The sequence below is a fragment of the Phyllostomus discolor genome, chromosome 4, assembly GCF_004126475.2.
Source record: "Phyllostomus discolor isolate MPI-MPIP mPhyDis1 chromosome 4, mPhyDis1.pri.v3, whole genome shotgun sequence".
In the NCBI taxonomy this organism is placed as follows: Eukaryota; Metazoa; Chordata; class Mammalia; order Chiroptera; family Phyllostomidae; genus Phyllostomus; species Phyllostomus discolor.
The window spans coordinates 178,839,961-178,845,627 of NC_040906.2; the positions used below are offsets into that span (position 1 = coordinate 178,839,961).

General features: G+C 37.2%; 1 non-coding gene across 1 annotated transcript; it reads right to left on the reverse strand.

Annotated features, from left to right (window-relative positions):
• Positions 1–645: 645 nt before the first annotated feature.
• Positions 646–752, reverse strand: LOC114495762. The gene has a single exon (XR_003684439.1). It is a non-coding gene; the product is annotated as a U6 spliceosomal RNA (small nuclear RNA).
• Positions 753–5,667: the final 4,915 nt, after the last annotated feature.

Sequence of the window (5,667 nt, forward strand, 5' to 3'; positions counted from 1 at the left end):
CAGTCAAGATATATTTACTGGGCAATCACATATTTTAGTGAGAATGTCAAATTAAGTCTAAAAAATTCACACCAAAGAATCTCTTTAAACTATAACTCTAAACCCATTTCCTCCACAACTCTCTTCTAATTTACCCCAGACTAACACTGCCATTCTAATGCTTTCTCGGTGTTCTAGGAATAACCCATTATACTAATTTGCATTATCCATAAAACATGGTTTTTAAAAATATTTCATGAGTCTTTCATTTATACGTATTCATATATTTCAGGAGGGCAGATATTCTGTTTCTTTCGTTTCTTTCTGCAGCTTCTACACAAAGTCCTCTCTTGTCCATGTTTTTCACTTAAATTCTTTCATGGTGAGGGCTCCTCAGCCCTCTCAAGACCGAACTGGAGCCACATTCCTTTTCAGAAGTTTTTTTTGACCATCCCAAAACTAAGTCCTCCCCTCTGCTGATCCCCTGCAATATTTCTCACATCTGCCATTTATCTGACCCCTGTAGTATGTATTGCATACTATTAAGGATTGTTAGTTCCTTAAAAAGAAAAAACTGGATTGTTGACCTTTCAGGTATTATTATCAAGCCTTGCCCATGCATTCAAACAGTGATTACTAATTTTTTTATTTTTGTGTATTTATTTTTTAAATATGGAATGCTTCACAAATTTGCATGTCATCCTTGCTCTGGGGCCATGCTAATCTTCTCTGTATCAGTCCAATTTTAGTATGTGTGCTGATGAAGTGAGCACTAATTTTGTTTAATTACCATACAGAACAATAGCTATTGTAAATCCATTTGTAGAAACGTTGCCACTTTTTAGACAGTTTATGCACATCTTCAAATTTTCTATCTGTAGATGGAAGATTGATTGTTATATGAATGATTTTTACCAAATTGTCTGTAAATCCTGATATTTTAAATAAACATTTGAGTCATGATTGTAAACTCTAAATAAAGCATTTGTCCCATTATTTTTGGATGTCCCTTATAATTGATAAGGTACTTTTAAATTTGTTCTACTAAACTTATTCTTCAGTATATTTAAGTCATTGTTGTTCCATCATGAGAAAGTATAATTTAGTCAATACTGCCTCTGTTATGTGTTCCCATGCCAAGGTATTCTTTGTCGGTATTAGGTCCCCTCTATTTGGAGAAAAAATAATCTGGCTAGAATCTTGGAATTTGAAAATAAGATAATTATTATCTTTTTCTGCCCTTACAAGCCAAAACACACCAAAATCTTCTCTTGGTATAAAGTCTCTTACCTTCTCAAATATGTTAAATAAATTGTGTTATGGCAGCTGGTTATAGCGCTAAATTGTACATTCTCAAATAATAAAATAAAACAATAGGCTCATAATTATGCTAACTTTTCAATCCTTGCAAAGTATCTGCCTTTTGGGAGAAATCACTTAATAGCCCAAATTAATCTTTTTGATACATCTACATAGTACTTTCTTGGATAAGGCCCAATATTGATCAGAGTGAAACCACAGTCTATTCTGTAGAAATAAGTGTTATCGCAAGGCCCTAACGTCTCTTCAAAATATAGTGCTGAGTGCAGGACAGTCTCTCTGCTGGCCATCTTCAATCTACCTGGCTAGCAGCCCCTAATGTTAAAGCAGCTCCTGGCCAGCCATGTGTGTGCTGCTTGGGCACCCCCCACACACACCTTCAATGTACTATGTCCACTCTCTCCTACATATATTCTTTTACATGTTTAGAGTACTACAAACATAGACCCAGAAACTTGACAAATGAAATGCACCTTTATAAATATTTGATTCCCCACTTATCTGAGCTCTAAAGCAAGTTAATAGTGTGAAGAATTCATACATGGATCAGGGAGAACATTTTTCTTTCTAGTTCTAGAGTCTCCCATTTCCTGTCTGAGAGGAAAAATTTGTAGCAATAAACAATCTTCACTTGTTCTTTTTACTTAGGTCTTTTTTACTCTATGAAATTAGTGCCTCAGGCACTAATAATTTAGGTTTGAAAATAACTTAATGGTCTGGATGAGGATGGCAACAAAGGAAAATCCCCAATTCATCTCCTCCCATGGACACAGTGAATCTCCAGCTATATATGAACAACTTTCTCTGAGGAGAAAAGTGGGCAGTCACCTCATTTTGTTTGGTAAATGTGAAGGGAAACCAAACTGACGCAGCTGCTACAAGGGGACACATCGGCACTGCCTGGCTCTGGTGGCCCGCCAGAGCTCATATGCGTGGGTCTTACAGGACTACAACTAACCAACAGAGAAAGAATTCTTCAGCAGCTACCACCTCCCAGTCAACAGACTCAAAGGGAACAGACTCAGGGTTTAGTCTTTCTGTGAAAGAGGCCTCTTAGCTCATCATTAGAGCTGCAGCTCGAGTGACGGGCTTCCGTGTAAGCCCGCATCTAACAGTAAACCTCTGCTGGGACCTTGGAAGGTGGGGCCTTTCATGGACTTCTCCCTCTGCTGTACTCCAGAGCATCAGCATCTCTCGAAGGGGGGCTTTTACATGTGTCTGGTGCCCCAATTCTCATGTATGGTGCCTATTTATAGCATCTGCTTTCCAGGGGTACCCTTTGATCACCCAGCTCTGGTAACCCAGGGTTCTTACCTTCCTGGATCCCATGAGACTGTGAACAATCACAGAGATAGTTCTTGACAGGCCACCATCCCCAGGGCACTCACTGTGCAGGCAGCAGACTGAAATAGGCTCCAGCCTGCCTGTGAAAGAGGCCTACCTGCTTGTCCCGCAGCTTTGGCCTTTGGGGAAGGCTTGAGGTTTGGCCCACTTGTGCTTACAGAACTGCTTTCAGGGAACATGGACTGGGAGACACTATCTTTGCACTTTTTCTCTCCCTTACTACAGCTCACCAAAATCTCCCAGAAAGGAGCTAATACCCTTGCCTGGAGCCCCAACTTTTGCAACTGCTGCCCAGGAGACACCTCCAGACTGCATGGCTCTGGTGGCAAGTGAGGCTTAAGCTTGTAGTCCCACAGGGCTATCTACATGTAGATTTGCATTCTTTAAAAGCTGCTGCCTGAGGATCTCGCTTCCAAGTAGCCTAAATCTTTGTTACACTGACTGGTCTTGGCATACCCTCAACTACTGGGAGCTACTAAAAATAAAATAAGTTGTTTGGACAATCACAAATGTTCGAGAGAAACCCAAGAGCCAGGCCAGGGTCGAATGATAAGTTTACCCTCTTACATGAGGCCAACTCTTCCAGGCTGGAAAAGGTGACTGTTTCGTTTAATACATGGAAACCAACACAGAGAGTCAAGCAATAAAAGGAATATATTCCAAACAAGATAACAAGATAACAAGAACAAGATAAAACCTCAAGAAAAATACCTTAGTAAAACAGAGGTATTAATTTACCTGATAAACAGTTTAAATTAGTGGTCATAAAAGTGTTCACCAAACTCAGGAGAAGAATGAGTGAACAAAGTAAGAACTTCAACAGAGAGACAGAAAATATAAACAAGTACCAGACAAAAGTCACAGAGCTGAAGAATACAATAACTGAACTGAAAATTACTCTAGGTAAGTTCCACAGCAGGCTAGAGGAAGCAGAAGAGATGACCAATAAACTCATTGATGGGGCACAGGAACTAATTCATACAGAACAACAAAGAGAAAAGAATGAAAATAAGTAAAAATAACTTAAAGGACATATGGGACAACAATAAGCAGATTAACATTAGCTATACAGGAGTCCTAGAAGGATAAGAAAGAGAGAAAGGGGCAGAAATTTTATTTGAAAAAAATAGTGGCTGAAAACTGCCCTAACCAGACATACAGGTCCTTTAAGCTCGGAGAATCCTAAATAAAATGAACTCAAAGAGACCCACACAAAAACATATTATAATTAAAATGTCAAAAGTTAAAGACAGGTTGAGAATTTCAAAAGCAGTAAGAGAAAAACAAGTTGTTATTCAAGGGAACTTCCATAAGACTGTCAGCAAATTTATCAGCAAAAACATTGCAGGCCAGAGGGATATATGTATTCAAAGTACTTGAAAGGAAAAAAAAAATTCCAACCAGGAATATTCAGCAGGGAAAAGTTATTCAGAAATAGATAAAAAGTTTTCCAGACAAGCAAAAACTAAAGGAGTTAATCACCACTAAACCAGACTTATAAGAAATATTAAAGGGATTTATTTAACCTGAATAGAAAAGGTTCTAATTAGTAACAAGAAAACATGTGAAAGTCTAAATCTCACTATTAAAAGTTAAGGTAGATAATAATCACTTATAAAGTTAGTATAAAAGTTAAGACAAAAACATTAAAAACAACTGTAACTATAATAATTAGCTAAAGGATACAGGAGATACAAGTTGTAAAATGTGGCATCAAAAAAACATAAAACATGGAGGGGAGAGTAAAAATGCAGAGCTTTAGAATGTGTTCAAATATAAGTTTTTACAGCTTAAAAAAGACTGTTGTAAATTATTAGTGTAAGTCTCATGGTAATCACAGAGCAAAACCTATAGTACATACACAAATGATAATGAGAAAGTTAATCCAAGTATAGCACTAAAGAAAATCATCAAACCACAAAGGGAAAAGGCAAGAGGAGAAGAAAGGAACAGAGGGAGCACAAAACAGCCAGAAAATGATTAACAAAATGACAATAAGTACGTACCTATCAATAATTATGTCAGATGTGAATGGAGTCAATTCTCCCATCAAAAGACAGAGCTGCTGCATGTATGAAAAGCACAAAACCTATCTATGTGCTGCCCATGAGAGACTCACTTCAGCTAGAAGGACACACACAGCTGAAAGTGAGGGGATGGAAAAGCATATTCCATGCAAATGGAAACCAAAAATTAAAAAGTATGACTAGCTATATTCATAAAAGACAAAATAGACTTTAAAACAAAAGCCATAATAAGAGAAAAAGAAGGACATTACATAATGATAAAGGTATCAATACACAAGAAGATATAACCCTTTTAAACATTTATATATCCAACATAGGACCATCTAAATATAAGGTGGGGCAAAAGTAGGTTTATAGTTGTGAATACATGAAACACAAAGTTTATCCTTGTATTATTTATTAATTATTATATTACTTTACAAATGAACAACTGTGAAACTACTTGTCCCCAAATTTGTATATAAGGCTAATATTAACAGACCTAGAGGGAGAAATAGATGGCAATACAATGATAGTATGGGACTCTAGTACCCCACTTACATCAATGGCTAGATCATCCAGACAGAAAATCAATGAGGAGACCTTGGCCTTAAAGGACACATTAGACCAGATCGAAAAAAGCTTGATTTTCTAATATTAAAGGCTTAGAAGCAAAATTAAGAGCACCTGAAGAGTAACACAAACATGTCTTATCCCACTAATCTCCAATAATGCAGTTAATTATGGTAATTGTTCAGAACTGCAGTTGTGATATAACTCCAATAAGGCTCGCTTGATAAGCAAAGTATGTTAAAGGGTACAAATAAGTGACTTTAATAAATAGCACATGCTTTGCAGGGGTGTCCAAACTTTTGGCATCTCTGGGCCACACTAGAAGAAGAAGAGGTGTCTTGGGACACACATTAAATACACAAACACTAACCAAAAAAAAAAGATTTTAGGTAAATTTACGATTTTGTGTTGGGCCACATTCATAGCTATGCTGGGCTGCCTGCAT